General features: G+C 34.2%; 1 protein-coding gene across 1 annotated transcript in view; it reads left to right on the top strand.

The window, feature by feature from the left end:
* Window positions 1-10,393: 10,393 nt before the first annotated feature.
* Window positions 10,394-16,331, top strand: part of CCDC73 (coiled-coil domain containing 73) — a 101,726-nt gene continuing 95,788 nt past the window's right edge. Inside the window, exon 1 of the mRNA XM_074372202.1 lies at window positions 10,394-10,456. The gene's annotated coding sequence lies outside the window, so the exon portion shown is untranslated. The remainder of the gene's footprint in view (window positions 10,457-16,331) is intronic.

Genomic DNA, 16,331 nt, shown 5'->3' on the forward strand with positions numbered 1-16,331 from the left:
ACTGTATTGTCTTATATAATCAGGATGTTTAAGTTTTGCACTAAATTAAAAAAATTCTCTACCATATTAGTTGAAGTCTAGGAACAAAATCACAAGCCTATGTACAAAGCCTTTAGGATAATGTCAGTCACATATTTTTTACTGGGCCTAATTAATAAAGTTAAAATGGTATTATAGATTGAAAATATTTCCATTATATAAGCAAAGAAAAGCAAGATACAAAGCAGAATGTATAAAATATTACCAATTTGATAAACATATTTATGAACAGAAGAAAGTAGAAAATGAAAATATTTAGTGTGGTGGAAATCTAGGTTAGATTTCTTTGTGCTTTATTTTGACATTACAAAATTAACACATTATTTCATAATTAGGAAAACCCATAGTAACTTAAAATTCTGTGTCTTATAGAAATTTACTGTTACAATAAACATTTCCACAGACAATTTACTGATTTAGCAGGCTTTTACTTCAGTGATTCATGAATTGGTTAGCAACCAAACTGGTAGATAGAGAGGAGCTATATAAAATGAGAGATTTTTATAGACCAGAGTGAGCAGAAACAAGGAAGTTATATTGGGCATTTACTGGTTGGTTGAAGCAGGTTATTTTCCTTATACAGAGTAAAAGTGCGTTCTTGGAGCATGTCAGGTAACTTGCTGAGCAGACAAGCGATGATTGGTTGACCTAGGACTTCCTCTTTTAGGAGAGCCAAGCATAGAAACAGTTCAGTTTTGGTTTACTGGCAGGAGGCTTTGCATGAACTCCATCTTGGACCTCATCTGGTGATTTTAACAAGACAGAAATAGAAAAAGACCAGTCTTCATCTTACAAACATAGAGAAAAAAGTAGTCATCATTTGGTTTCTATGTGCCCCTTCTTGTTTCATCTGATATGTGCCCTATTCCCACTCATGATAAATTATCAGCTCAGAGACTTTTTTTTTCATTTAATTGATTATTCCTTCTTTCCCATATGTTATTCTCCCTTTTAGGAATTCTTAATCAACACCTTCTTTCACTCCTGAACATAATTCTCAAAATTTTCTTTCCTTTTTCCTTTACCTCTTTATTTTGATTAAATTTCTGAGTTTGCCTCCTGCTTTAATAATTCTGCTTCCAGCCTTGTTGTGTGCTGCCTTTAGTGCAATTTTAAGTCCAATCTTGTTTATTCTCAAATTCTTTCATTTTTATGAAGGCTTATTTTGTTCTCATAAATGCAATCTATTCTTTAATCATTACGAAAAAGAGTCAGAAATTTTTCTAGACATTTCGTGTTTCTGTAGTGAGTTTATTTTAGAGGGAGTCATTCCTTTGATTATTCTGGATTGGGGTGGTCAAACTACAGCTCTCAGGTGCCTGTTTTTAAAAATAGAGTTTTATTGTAATACAGCCATGCTCCCCCATTTACGTAGAGTCTCTGACTGCTTTTGCACTGGAAAGGCTACAATAGCTGCTTTCCTGTGACAATACAACTCTGTCTAGTTGCCAAAGACTGCATGGCCTGCAGAAGCTAAGAAGATATTTACTATCTGGCCTTTTACAGAAAAAGCTTGTTAACTACTTTTCTAGGTCGTGTCTTACTTTGAATTTCAGGATGTTTTCATAGGTCCCGAGATTTTTCTTTATTTGCATATCAATAAGGATTATGAACAAGGGGTTAGTACCAGAATCAAAAGGGGGCCCTCTCAAATTCTGCCTGCCTGGATTCCCCCATTAGACCTACCAAATCTGAATTCTCTTTTGTGCCAACCTTCTTCCTCTCACTACCCTGGTTCCACTGTCTGGAAGATGCCCTGAGCATCTGCCTTTATGGCCAGCTCTGTGATTTATACCTGCAGAGGCTAACTGCCTGGATGAAGTCTGCTTGGAAGACTAGCTTTTTTCTCCATGCTTTTCCCTGTTTCTCCTCTATGTTAGTACAAACTGACAGGAATCAAAATGTTACTTTAAGCAGCTTTGGCTTGACATAAATAGCTATGACCAGTAACTGAAATAAACTTGCATTTTTAACCTCCTTTAATTGGTTTCCCACCCATAGTATAGATCATACACCTGTTAGGAAGTTCACATAAGGCAATGTGAGTTAAACACCATTATTGTCTTGGGAGGATAAAATCTGAATTTTCTGCCCTTCTGGTTCTTCAAGCTTCAGAATTGTGGTAGGAATTGAGAATTTTATTTCTTTCTGGCTCTAAAATTCTTTACTGTAACAACACCTGGGTACAGTCCTGGAGCCTGGAATAGTGCTCAGCTCCAGTGGGTCTCACAGAGGAGCCCTTGGTGGCTCAGATGGCTGGGCAGGAAGTAGGGAAAGGCATAACAATGTAGAAAATCATTGAAAAACAGTACTATAGTTTTCCCCAAGACTGGTCCAGGTCTCTCTTACTAGGTCCTATGATGTCATTTTCAGCTGACTTACTAAGGATGTTTCAAGCCATATTTGGCCAGAATATGAATTTGTTAGATAAATCTGATCTTGCAAAAATTACCTCAAGTTGGCCTTGTGTTTTATATCTTTATTTAACTTAGACCCACGTTTTGGATACAGTTTCTTACTTACTGAACTCTGTGAATAAAGGGGCCCAACAAGCATTTTAGTGTATATTATAGCAGTATAAGTTTTAAGAGCTCTTTCATCCTTTCCCTACTTACGTGGAACTCCTATTAATGTCAGAGGGATTTACTGTGATTGAAATGAAGGGAGTCTGTGTCCCTGAAAAGTTTGTAAGCAGTCTTTAGATACGTAAATGGTATTATATATTTATGAAAAACATATAAAAGTTTAAACAGCAGTAACATGAACAGAATAAAATAAGATGTTAAAGATATGTCTATATTAGCAACTGAAGAGAATTGGAGGGGGAATTGAATTAATTATCTGGGTAACTGCCTTGTTTTTTTCACTTTAAGTTTGGGACAAAGTACTGGGAGAGGCTCACTGCTCAAGCTGAGTAATGGAAGTGCCTTCTTTCAGATATAAGGTTCCCTGTGTTTGAGTTAGTATATCAAAGATTGCAAGGGTAGAACTACTTTCTTCCCGATAAATTTTTTTTCCTTGTTCTCTTTAAATTTTTTTTTTAACTTGGGGGTAGGAGGTAATTAGGTTTTCATTTACTTACTTACTTATTTATATGGAGGTACTGGGGATTGAACTCAGGACCTCGTGCATGCTCAGCATGAGCCCTACCAGTGAGCTATACCACCCCACCCTCCTAGTGCCGCTCCTGTTCTCTTAAGATGGTTTGTCTCTGCATCCATTCCTTTGTCCCACAGTTTGAGTAAAGGAAAAACAGGTGGGTGTTTTATCTATATTCTAAAGCTAATTTTGGTGAAAGAAGGGGTAGAGATTGAACATTCCATTACATATTCTAGCATCAGTGTCTCTTTTTTATCTCAGTATAAATACTCAGTGAGGAATATCCCTTCTTCACTTATTCAATACAGACAAGGCTTAAGTAAACTTTTGTTGGAGGATATGAACTAAATATTTTTTCCAGATTTTATTTTTTTATTGAATGTACTTTATAATGTTGTGTTTCTAGCATACAGCAAAGTGATTCAGATATATACGTGCATATATATTTTTCTTTCATATTATTTTCCATTATGGTTTATTACAAAATATTGAATATAGTTTCCTTTGCTATATAGTATGACCTTGTTGTTTATCCATTTTATATATAGTAGTTTGTATCTGCTAACCCCAAACTCTTAATTTATCCCTTCTTGACCCCATTTCCCCTTTGGTAACAGTAAGTTTGTTTTCTATGTTAGTGAGTCTGTTTGTTTTGTAAGTAAGTTCATTTGTATCATTTTTTTTGGATTCCACATGTAATTGATATACGGTGTTTGTCTTTCTCTGTCTGACTTAATTCACTTAGTATGATAATCTCTAAGTCCATCCAAATGGACTGCAAATGACATTATTTGATTTTTTATGGCTGAGTAATATTTCGTTGTGTACATATACCACATCTTCTTTACCCATTCATTTATGGATGGACATTTAGGTTGCCTCCATGTCTTGGCTATAAATAGTGCTACTATGAACATTGGGGTGCATGTATCTTTTCTAATTAGAGTTTTTGTCTTTTCTGGATATATGCTTAAGACTGGGATTGGTAACTCTATTTTTAGTTTTTTAAGGAACCTCATACTGCTTTCCATAGTGGTTGCACCAATTTACATTCCCATCAACAGTGTAGGATGGTTTCCTTTTCTCCATACCCTCTCCAGTGTTAATTGTAGACTTTTTAATAATGGCCATTCTGACCAGTCTGAGGTGATACCTCATTGTAGTTTTTCATTTCTACAGTGATTAGTGATGTTGAGCATCTTTTCACGCAGTCAAATGTCCTCTTTGAAGAAATATCTACTTAGGTCTTCTGCCCATTTTTGGATTGGGTTGTTTGTTTTTTTGTTATTGAGTTGTATGAGCTATTTGTATATTTTGGAAATTAAGCCCTTGTTAGTCACATTGTTTTTGTCTTTTCTGGATGCTAAGACCCAATTGGTCTTAGGAGTCAATATTTCACTTTCCTTCATCTACATCATTCAAGATACATAAGTAAGTCCTGAAACCTGGAGGAAAGGAGTAAGAGAGAGGAAAAGACAAGAATATTGTTACTCTGAAGTCTTTATTTTGATTAACTAGGAGACTAATGCTACAAAAATGGCATAAGTAAAGGGGTCAGAGACAGGATCTGGTTGAAGGGGTAGAGAAGATAGATTTCATACACTCGCTGGGTTTGTCTTATTGCTTTTCCTTAAGATTTGAATTGGAAGTTAAAGGAAAAATCCAGTATATTAGAAAAAAATTAAAGTTTCAGGAAGAGTAGATGGATAAAGAAGATGTGATTGATATATATACACATATACATATACATATACATATACATATACATATACATATACATACACACAGACACACAATAAAATACTACTCAGCCATAAAAAAGAATGAAATTTTGCCATTGAAGCAACATGGATAGACTTGGAGGGAATTATGTTAGGTAAAATAAGTCAGACAGGGAAAGACAAATACTGCATGATATCACTTACATGTGGGCTCTAAAAATACAACAAATTCATGAATATAACAAAAAAGAAGCCGACTTACAGATATAGAGAACAAACTAGTGGTTACTAGTGGGAGGGGCAATATAAGGGTGGGAGAGAGAGAGGTATAGACTGCTGGGTGTGAGATAGGCTCAAGGATGCATTGTACAAAGTGGAGAATATAGTGAATACTTTGTAATAACTGAAAATGGAAAGTAATCTTTAAAAATTGTATAAAATTTAAAGAAATTTAGAAGTTTTAGGAAGAACATGTTTAATGCAAATTTTCTGATATGAATAATTTTTGATTTGTTCTCCTATGTAGTATATGTACAAAATAAGATTAAGTAAAGTCAACAAATCATAAGCCTACAATAATGCCTCTCCCATAGTGTATGTAATACATACAGTGAATGTTTTGTAGTTGATTAATCCATACTTTGATATTGACACTTAAAATTCAATAGCTAATTGACGTGTTACATTCTTATGCATGTCAAAGAGAAAAGCCAGAGTGAAAACCAAATATGTTAAAAAATATTAGAGAGATTTTTGACCGTGTGGTACTACCATTACATGAAATTTTTTAAGTTATATGCAACTTTGACTTTAAATTTAAGTATATATCCATAAATATTTATTAAATGTATATCATGTGCCAAGCACCGTGGTCAGGTTGCAGATACAAAGATGAATAAGATACAAATCCCTTCCCACAAACATGGAAACAAATAACTATGATGACGTGTGATAAGTGCTGTGACTAACAAGTTATAAGCACTTGTATTCACTATAGCATTTATATTAAGCTACAGAAACCTGTTCATTTACTTTGTGTATAAAACATCTTTCTTCAATGTACATATCATCTCCTGTTATTCTCCTAGGGAGTCATTGTGCTTATTCATGACAAATTCTAAGTAGTTCCAGGCCTATTAATATAGGATGTGAAAACTGTGATTATATAGAAACCAGTTTGGGAGACATGTAAATATGCTCACTCCCTTTACTACATCAAGTAAAAATGACATACTTTCACTCTCTGACAATTATGGCTAGGGCTGGATTAAGATTCTGAAGCCTTAACCTACGTTAAGTGTAAAAATGACTCCACATTATAATAAAGATTCACAATCTCTTCATAAAAGAACACACACTTTGCAGTGAAGAAAGCTTTTACTCTGCATATAGGTAAAGTTACATCAGATTAATTGAGAGGAGGACATGAGGACAGAGAGCTAAAAGGGAAAAGAGAGAGTGCAGAGGAAAGAGGAAGAATGTCCTATCAACTGGGCTCTGACTTAGATGCCTGATAGCCACCGAATATTTATCTCACCCAGTCAATTAATTTAATTAATTAATATTTATTGAATTCTTAAAAATAACAGGCACAATAATGATAATAATAATAAATAATAATACCATCACATATTGAGTGCTTACTACCTGCCAGGCACAGTAGTGTGCTCTTTATGCACCTTATCTATCATATTTATATCTTAGAGTTGGGTACTATCATTATTCCCATTTTACTCATGTGGATTTTGAGGTAGAGAGAGTTTGAGTGCCTTTCCCAAGGTCATCAGCTAGTAAAAGGCAGAGTCAGAATTTGTATCAATTCATAACTTACAGAATGAAGTTTTAAGGCTTCTGTCTATGAGGTATGAGACAGAAAAATCTCTACATGTCTAGCTTAAAATGAATCCTCACTTAGGTCTTTTGAGTTTTCCAGACCGTTTCATAAAGAATCCAAGGCTGCCAAAGAATTCTAAAGCCCTTCTTTAGGATTTTCCACTTTTAGTTTTTAGACTCTTCCTTTCACCTCTTCCCATACAATTGACTGATACCATGAGTTAGATCACTGACAGATATAGCGGGGTAGGTAGCACTGTTTCTAGTATGAGCCCATTAACTAATCATATGATAATTATGTAGTTAAGTATTATGGCAATCATATGATAAAATTATATGCTTAACAATGTTATGATTATAATAAAAAGGGGTTTGTTCTCTCACAATAATTTCCCTATTATTTTTTGTGCAATCTTCAAAATATCATTTTAGTGCATTGTAATTTACTCATTTTTAAATTTTAATTAATTTATTTCCAATTTCATGCCATTATGGATAATGCCATGATAAGTAACTTTGCATACATATTTTTTCCTTCATTTTATTTCCTTAGTACAAATTCCCAGGAATGAGAGAAAAAAAACAATATTTCATAGCTCTTCTCGTGCATTACCATATTGCTTTCCAAGAAGGGAATACCAATCATAAAGTCACCAAAAGTATGAGCAACCAATTTAATCACGTACTTCACCAGTGTTGGTTATTACAATTCAACAACAAAAATTTCTAACATAATAGGCGTGAAATAGTACCTCAAGTTTATTTCGACTTGCAATTCTTTGAGGAAGTACAAGGATCACCATTTTGTGGGTTCTCTTATTGTATGTAGAAGAAAATTTCAATTATGGCCTAAGGCAAGTCTATATAGTTATAACTCGAAAGAAAAAGGTGTTAGAATTTATCAAGTTTTGTTAAATACTTCAACGATTAAAAAAAATGATTCCATAAATTTGAGTGATAAGTTACATTGTGCTCAAATTTTCTATGATCTTTCTCAGAATTCAAAGATATGATCACAGTTTTAATCAGTGTACCCATTGTTCTTTGAGATTACTTACATTTTTATGCATTGAAATGGTATACTTATTTTTTAAAGGTTATAAAGGGTTTGAATATATTGGTATACTATGTAGTTTTCTAAATATCCAGCTATTTCAGAATGATTATTTCAAAATTTTTATTACTAGAAGTAGCACTGTTATGAACACCTTTGTACAATTACTATCCTTCCTTCTCCAGTCTCTATTTGATTATTGCCCTTGGAATGTTATCTCAAAAGTGAGACTTGGGGATGAAAGGATGTTTTTAATTTTATTGTTGTTAACATAATAATGAGGTTATTTTAAAGTGATTAACTGCTCTTGTTTTAAAATAGGCACTTTAATGGAAACCAAGGTGATTTCCATTGAACTAGACGTATCTATAATGAATATTTTAGAAAAGGAAAAATGGCAAAAAGCACTTCCAAAAATTATTTTAAATCTTTCTTTTAGGAACAAGTTATAATTTAAATTTATCAATCATTGGGAAATTTGCATAGAATTAGAAGGGGATCAGGAGTCATTAAGTTCAATTCCTTAACCTCTGTACACCTTAATTTCTTACTGTGCAAAAAGTATATAATAATAGTGTTGTTGTGGAGACTAAAACCAGATAATATATATGTAAAACACTTAGCTCATCGTATGACACATAGTACATTATCAGTAAATATTAGTCGCTATTATAGTACAGATGTTATAGTTGGCATACACCAAATCAAAAGGTCATAGTTCATACATTCATTTATTTGGCCAGGCACTTTTTGAGAATTTGGTATGCAGGAGTGAACAAAACTACTCAGCAAAGGAAACCATCAACAAAATGAAAAGACAACCTACTGAATGGGAGAAAATATTTGCAAATGATATGACTGATAAGGGGTCAATATCCAAAATATATAAACAGCTCATACAACTCAACCTTAAAAATACAGACAATCCAATTAAAAAGTGGGCAGAAGAACTAAATGGACATTTTTCCAAAGCGGACACGTGGATGGCCAACAGGAACGTGAAAAGATGTTCAACTTTGCTAATTATCAGGGAAGTATACATTAAAACCACAGTGAGATATGACCTCACACTTGTCAGAATGGCTATCATCAAAAAAAATGACAAATAACAAATGTTGCGTGTGGAGAAAAGTGAACGCTCATACACTGTTGGTGGGAATGTAAATTGGTGTAGCCGCTGTGAAAAACAGTATGGAGTTTTCTCAGAAAACTAAAAATAGAACTATCACATGATCCAGCAATTCTACTTCCGGGTATATATCTAAAAAAAACCCCCAAAACACTGATTCAAAAGAATACATGCACCCTTATGTTCAGAGCAGCACTATTTACAATAGCCAAGAATGGAAGCAACCTAAGTGTGCATCAACAGGTGAATGGATAAAGAAGATGTAGTATATATATTCAATGGAATACTTACTACTCAGCCATAAAAAGTAAGGAAACTTTGCTATTTGCAGCAATATGGATGGACTTGGAGGGTATTATGCTAAGTGAAATAAGTCAGACAAAGAAACAGGAATATCATATGATACCATTTATATATGGAATCTAAAAAATACAACAAACTATTGAATTTAACAAAAAAGAAGCAATCCCAGATACAGAGACCAAACTAGTGGTTACCAGTGCAGAGAGGGGAGGGGGACGGGGCAAGATAGGGGTAAGGATTAACAAGTACAAACTATTATGTATAAAATAAATAAAATTTATGGATATATTGTACAAAACAGGGAATATAGCCAATATTTTATAACTATAAATGGATTATAACCTTTAAAAATTGTGAATCACTATGTTGTACACCTGTAACATAATACTGTACTTCAACTATACTTCAATTAAAAAAAAAAAGACAAAAAAAGTGAACAAAACTGGTTTCTGCCTACATGGAGCTTAAGTTCTAGGATATAGACAATAAACAAATACACCATGCGATATGGTGATTGTGTTACAGGCAATAAAGCAAGGGAGGAGGTAGTTGACTATGCATGTGGGTATTACTATTTTATTTAGGGTAGTCAGCAAGGGTCTCCCTAATATGGTGACATTTAGGCAAAGACCTGAAGGGAGGGAGTGAAAAGAGAGTTCAGGACAGACTTTACTTGCAAATGAGGTTAAAAATTTGAGGACGGGTACCTTTCTTTCAGATTTTGGTAGCACAGAAAAACTATGTAGGATGCCTGAAATACAGTACATTCTATATTAATTAGGTGCCAGAATAGGTGTGATCATCAGTATGAGATCTACAGTTTTTCTCATTTCACTTAAAAAAGAAGATCAACATTTAGTTTTTGCATGGATAACACTTTCACGTGATTCAAACATAAAAAAGTATAAAAAGGTATTGGTGAGGTCTCCCTCTCTCCTATCCCTATCCTATTGCAGATCCTATTGCTCCCATTAGATTTTTCTTTATTCTTCTAAAGATTTTTTTTTAACATGGATATATAAGCCAATACTTAAAGCAAGTAAAGAAAAACATCAAATATCCAGAGACAACTTTCCAGGAGTTTTAGCTTAAAAACAAAACAAAATAAAACAATCATATTGCCGGAGGTGCTCAAGATTCCCAACCCTCCTCAGCTCAGGACCCAGAAGCCTGGGAACCGGAAGTGCCCTAGGGTGGAAAAGGTGAACCGGAAGCTCGAGGTTGGCAGAGAGCTGGAGGCGTTTGGCTGAGGTAACTCGATCCCTCACTGCCTTGCAGGTGAGCTATTTAGAAACAGTCCTGACTTTTTTTCATCCAGGGTGTGTTTCGGGGTTTGACCTGCATCTCAGGCTGCCCAGGGATGGACTTGCCCCCTAGAACCCTGGTGGTGGCTGGAGTCTTCCACCCCCGGCCCGGGGAGAGGGCGGCACCCTCGGACCTCGCTCTATTTGCCTGGGCCTCTCGTGGCTTTTCCTGGAGGCTGCGGGTTAGTAACGTGGGTCTTGTCTATTCGCTGAGAGAAGCGCAGACGCATCTATCCTGTATGTGTGCTTTAGGGTTTGTTTTGTGTTTAAGCCTCGTGTTTGCGTTATGAATAGATGTAATCATGTTGGTCATTCTTGTGGAAAATTTCAGGCTAGTGTGGTGCTCAAAGTTTGTAACATTTTGAACCGTGACTGGTGAGTCTCGACTTTGGTGGATGTTACTTTACAGAATGTTTGAAGTATTGTGTAAAAATCATTCTAGGGCTATGAGCAGTTACGAAAGTGTGTATGTCCTCAAGGAGAATTTCTCAGTTTTCTTTATTCTTAGGGTAAGTTTATTCTGAAGTGCCTTGCACAATTTAACTGAAATGTAATCTCCCTGGGAATGAAATGACGGAGCTAATCCTGATAATGCTGAATTGTATATTTAAATTATTCATGTTATTGTCTTAATCTTCCATTTAGCTTTGCTTTTGGACATAATTATTGATACCTCTCAAGGCGTTTATGGGAACCTTTATAATCAGTACACTTCGTTTAGAAAGAAATTGTGAAGATACCACTAAGAATCTTCCCTTTAGAGTAATGAAATCCTTTAACTTTTGATTATTTGCTGTTTTGCTTTAGTTGTGATAAATGCCTATGGCTCTTTTTGTTTTGTACATTGAAGGAAAAATCCTTGCTGAAATATTCCAACCTGAAAATCAGCAAATACTATGTGGGTGTAATTTACTCTGCAGTCCATCCCAATTTTCTTCTCTAGCCATTTCTTTAGCCAATTTGAGTGTTTATGGTAACCCTTCCTGGTTTCAAGGTTGGCTTGGGGTAGTGAATTTTAAAAATTAAATTCCACACTTGATGATTTATAAAGTGTGCTAATGTAACTTGAGAGAGTACTTTAATTTTTATGCAGCTTCATATCGTATTGCCAGGAACTAATATCAGCTTTTGTATCATAGTCCCCACTGGGTGGCAGCATAGTGTTTTTTAGTTTCTTTAGCTTTGACTATGGATTTCTTAACTCCTGGTGCTTTAATAGTGTTATTCCAATAGTAATAGGTATCATATGCTGAATGCCAGGCACTGGACTCAATACTTTATGCCCATTATCTCATTTAATCCTAAAAAACAAGTCCCAAACCCTGTAACCTAAGTATTCTCATTCTTATGTCATATGAGGAAGCTGTGGGAGATGAAATAATAATGCAAGGCTGGTAAAGTACACAGCCAGTAAGGGGTAGGGCCAGAATTGAAATGCAGGTGCTTAACTGCTACTTCTTGCTAATCAAATTAAAGTTGTAAGTTTGATGGAATAGTGAAGAACCAGCAGTTAAAATGAGAAATCTGTGGATATTCTGAAAGAAGTGATAACTGAATATTGGTTTTATATAATGTGCCTCAAGACAGGGTGGTGGGTGCATGTTTTCCAAAAGGAGCACCGGATGCAAGATCTGAAGCAAAAGTGAGATGCTTCAATAAAAAAAGGGTTCCTGTGACCAGAAGTGCTCTTGGAGGTTCATCAAAGTCTCTCAAAAATCCTGCAGTAAAGGAACCTGTTTAACCCAACTTTTTTTAGAACTGATAGCATTCTTAAACTTTCTGATTATATCCCACATTAAATAATACATTTTACATGCAGGCCCGTATAAACATATGTATATATACCTGAAATAAAATACTAAAATAAAATACACATTAGGCAATACTTACCTTTAGTATGAGTAATGTACTCTTACATTTTCTATTTTTTTTCTAGGTTGTTTAAAAGTGGTAAATATCTTTGTTGGTATTTATTCTTCTATCAGTCCTGGTAGTAGTTAAATGAGCACAGTGTTTCTTGTTGGGAAATTATCCTTTATAATCAATTCAGGCCACTAGAAAAGTAAGAGCATAAGAACAATTTTATTGTTAGAATTTCCCAAAATACATTCTTTGGGACACATGTTCCTCAGAATACTAGTTAGCATTATGAAGTATCAAAAAAGTGTTCCACGTTCAAGATAAAGCTGGGAGATTTGGGTTAAAGTTAAACAGGGTTTACCTATGCTGATGGTACTGTTAATTTCTAAGATGGGAAGTCAGCATGCAGGGTTTCTCAGATTTATTTGACCGTGGAACCTATTTTTAGAAATGTGTGTTGTGGACCTTGTGCCTGTTAGAATACACTTTGGGAAATGATCATGTTGATAGTAAAGCAAAAATGATTTTGTTATCATGTATGGGTTTTAGGTGAAAATTTTTATTGTAAATTATTCATCTAATTTTTATAATTCATTTATCATATTTGCTAATACCAACATGCCAGAGAAACATGTCAGGAAGCCTTTCTGCTTTCTTAGTTCCCTTGTGACCCATGGAAACTTTGAGTTAATAATAAGAAAAGTCTTTATGAAATTCTCTGGCACTGATTAATTTTATATAAACTAAAACTTTTATTTTCAATTTAAATTCAGTTTTCATCCGTGTTAGAAGCAGCCGTGTTAAAGACATTTTGGCAATTCTTGTTTCATATTTAGAAAAATGTGGAATTCAATTAAAAGTTATAAGTGTTCAAGAAATGTTTAAAGGATTATCCTATATTTTATTTATAAGGTGGCCACAATTAGTGCTTGTGTGCTTGATCCAAAGATCTCTGCAGTGTTGCTTTAGATTAGTTGAATTTATGGTATCTTTAATGGCTTATTTCGTGTTTGGTTCCGTAATAATCCTTATGGAGAGGATTTCCAGTTCTCTCATTTCCTTCACTCATCTCAAGCTGCTCATTTTTAGAATTTAAGTATTTCTAAGTTTTTAAAATTTGTATATGATATCCCTACTCCTTAAATCAAGAAGAAATCTGGCAAAGATTTACTGTGAATGGAGAGTATTTTACTCATAATAATGTAAAATGTTTTCTGCAAAACCTTAGTCTTTTAGTTATTATACATAATTTATAGAAAATTGAAGAAAATATTTATCAAGTGTCCCAAAGTGTGTTTCCCACTGGAGCTTAATAAACCTTCTACAAACATCCTTAGTTCTTACAACTTAATTTTTTATGTGGTAAAAGTTGAGAGACTGCCCATGATTGGTATTTTGTTTTAACAAGATTACCATTCAAAAATACGTAGTATTGATTATATTGGGCTTGAATTTCTTTTTTTGTGTGGTCCCAATTTCTGTATTGTAATGACAACTGAGCAAAACATTAATGAAAAATAACTTATATGGCAGCATTATAAACTGATGAAATAAGGTACAAAATTATGTGAAATAGGTAATAAGAACAGATATGTACAATAAAGTGCTAACCATATGATATGGGCAACAAGTACAGATCAGAAAAGGAGCAATTAGTGTCAACTGGATTATAAGAAAGTTTCATGGAGAAAATAGAATTTGATCTGATTTTTAAATATGTTTAAACAGAAAAGGTAGAGGAGGGCATTCTATCTGAGAGAACAGAATGTGTGAAGGTACTAATTAGTTCAGGCTCCTTAATATGGCATGGCTGACCCCTAAGACCTGCCTGCTTCTCAAGCCTCATCCCACCTTCTCCCAGCTTCACATGTTAGCCTCTCATTTCCTTAAACTATTTTTAGTTCCTCATTTAAAATGATGTTTTGTCCATCTGTCTTTGCTTATGCTGTTTTTCCCTTCTGAAATATGTTTACGTAATTTTTTTACTTTGCTAACTTCTTTTCTTTTTAGATTTTTAAAATCTCAGCCTATAAATTACCTCCCCCAGGAAGTCTCTGACTTTCTTAAACCTTTCTTTTTTTTCCCTTTCTGGATTGGAGGCCCTCTCTTTCTGCTATCATTATACTCTCTAGGAGGGATCTCTACCATTACATATGACCGCATTGTATTATAATTATCTTCATATATCTGTGTCTCTCCACCAGAGTTCCTTGAGGACAAGGTCTCTGGCTTTAAATATATATATATAGTCAATTTACAATGTTGTGTCAGTTTCTGGTGTACAGCATAATGCTTCAGTCATACTTGAAAATACATATATTCATTTTCATATTCTTTTTCAGCATAGGTTACTACAAGATATTGAATATATTTCCCTGTGCTATTCAGTATGAACTTGTTGTTTATCTATTATATATATGTTAGTTAGTATCTGCAAATCTTGAACTCCCAATTTATCCCTCTCCCCACTGGTAACCATAAGTTTGTTTTCTCTGTCTGTGAGTCTGTTTTTGTTTTGTAAATAAGTTTGTCTTTTTTTTTTTTTTTTTTTTTTTTTTTTAGATTCCACACGTAAGTGATATCATATGGTATTTTTCTTTCTCTTTCTGGCTTACTTCACTTAGAATGACAGTCTCCAGGTCCATCCATGTTGCTGCAAATGGCATTATTTTATTCTTTTTTATGGCCGAGTAGTATTCCGTTGTATAAATATACCACAACTTCTTTATCCAGTCATCTGTCGATGGACATTTAGGTTGTTTCCATGTCTTGGCTATTATAAATAGTGCTACTATGAACATTGGAGTGCATGTATCTTTTTGAATTAAGGTTCCCTCTGGATATATGCCCAGGATTGAGATTGCTGGATCATATGATGTCTATTTTTAGTCTTTTGAGGAATCTTCATACTTTTTTCCATAATGGCTGCACCAGACTACATTCCCACCAACAGTGTAGGAGGGTTCCCTTTTCTCCACACCGTCTCCAGCATTTATCGTTTGTGGACTTTTTGAGTGATGGCCATTCTGACTGGTGTGAGGTGATACCTCATTGTAGTTTTGATTTGCACTTCTCTGATAATGAGCGATACTGGGCATTTTTTCATGTGCCTCCCGGCCATTTGTATGTCTTCACTGGAGTCTTGCTTGTTTAGGTCTTCTGCCCATTTTTGGATTGGGGTTTTTTGTTTTTTTTTTTCTTATTAAGTTGTATGAACTGTTTATATATTCTGCTCTTTATATATTAAGCTCTTGTCAGTCTCATCTTTTGCAAATATTTTCTCCCATTCCGTGAGTTGTGTTTCTGTTTTGCTTATGGCTTCCTTTGCTGTGCAAAAGCTTTTAAGTTTAATTAGGTCCCATTTGTTTATTTTTGCTTTTATTTATATTGCCTGGGTAGACTGCCCTAGGAGAACATTGCTGAGATTTATGTCAGATAATGTTTCGCTTATGTTTTTCTCTCAGAGGTTTATAGTGTCTTATGTTTAAGTCTTTAAGCCATTTTGAGTTTATTTTTGTGTATGGACAAAATTATTTTGTGTACTGGACAGCTGCATGTAAATCAATGAAGTTAGAGTACTCCCTCACACCATACACAAAAATAAACTCAAAATGTGTTTTTCTTAATCATTACATTTTGAATATAGAAGGGGCTCAAGAAATACTTGTTTTATTATTTTTTTCTTGTTTCCTTTATTTGTTTACATTTATATTTTCAGGCTTTAAGATTCTTCTTAGTTCTGGTATTTTGAGATTTATTTAATAAAATCAGGTTATAATGTCCTATTCTTCCCTGGAATCTCAACAATCTCTGTATCTTGGCCCTTTCACCTTATTCTTCACTCTACTTTCTAAGAAAGAAAGAAGTGTTGTTCCCTTTTTTTCTGAAGGCTGATTATTCTCTCAGACCTCACTTCAACTGTTCCCTGTCTTTTCATATTTAATCACTTGATGTTTACTGGCTCTTTTTCTATGAAATGTAAAATGTTA

The sequence above is a fragment of the Camelus bactrianus genome, chromosome 10 (assembly GCF_048773025.1).
Source record: "Camelus bactrianus isolate YW-2024 breed Bactrian camel chromosome 10, ASM4877302v1, whole genome shotgun sequence".
Classification (NCBI taxonomy): domain Eukaryota; kingdom Metazoa; phylum Chordata; class Mammalia; order Artiodactyla; family Camelidae; genus Camelus; species Camelus bactrianus.